This window comes from Limulus polyphemus, unplaced genomic scaffold (genome assembly GCF_000517525.1).
Source record: "Limulus polyphemus unplaced genomic scaffold, Limulus_polyphemus-2.1.2 Scaffold110794, whole genome shotgun sequence".
NCBI lineage: Eukaryota > Metazoa > Arthropoda > Merostomata > Xiphosura > Limulidae > Limulus > Limulus polyphemus.
In genome coordinates this window covers 75-1,017 of record NW_013776390.1, presented here as the reverse complement: position 1 = coordinate 1,017, position 943 = coordinate 75, and the positions used below count along the sequence as shown (strand labels likewise).

The 943-nt window shown below is 32.9% G+C and overlaps 1 non-coding gene across 1 annotated transcript; it reads left to right on the top strand.

The window, feature by feature from the left end:
• Positions 1-600: 600 nt before the first annotated feature.
• Trnak-uuu lies at positions 601-673 on the top strand. The gene has a single exon. It is a non-coding gene; the product is annotated as a tRNA-Lys (tRNA).
• Positions 674-943: the final 270 nt, after the last annotated feature.

Below are 943 nucleotides of genomic sequence, written 5' to 3'. Positions count from 1 at the left end.
GAAATCTGTAAAACACTAGAACTTTACAATAACAATTTACCCTCGAAATAGTGTTTTCACGACAGATTTTCTTCGTTAATTATTCCGTCAATTGAACTGTCTTGAAATGTTTGCTTCACGGAATAAAAGCGAAACTGAAGGTAGAATAGGCCTGTGTCAGAGAGTGAAATTAAACAAAAGTGCCGCCCGCCCGTGTGATTATGAAAATAGAGTTCTCTTTTGAAGAAAAAATTAAGTGGATAATGAAACAATGAATGTGAGATAAAGTGACTTTTCAGACCCTAGATCTGTTTGATTTTTGTATCTTATGTCCTAATACTTTGTTTTCATTTTGGCTTAAATTCGAAACTACGGACACGATTTTGAAGATTAATATCGCCGATAATGACGACTGTAGGAGGTTCTGAGATAAGAATTTGTGTGAAAAAGAAATTATTATCTTTGAGAATAACATGTACTCTTAGTTATAAATTATAGTACATGTAAAAAGTTTCATCGTGTTCACGAAGTATGTGAACTTTAACAATTAACACCATAAAATGTGTTCCGAACTATAAAGTATTAAAAAAGAGAAAACTAAAAGGAGTGTCCTAATAACAGGCCCGGATATCTCAGTCGGTAGAGCGTTAGGCTTTTAACCTAACGGTCCAGGGTTCGAGTCCCTGTTCGGGCGAGTTTTGAAACATTTATTTATTTAGCACAACCATAAAACAACTACGGCGCTGACATTTGCAGCTTTAATTTGCTGTTGGCTCGAAATGTTAATTTTCTCTGAATAAATACTTTATAAAAAGTATTCTGTTTATGTGTGTAGCTGCATATAAAACTTGTGGATTTTGGACTTTCCATATTTGTTGTTCGTATCTTATAATATTTGTATTTATACTCTGAAAACCCTATAATCATTTATGTATAACATTTTCTGACAGAATAGATGTTGATT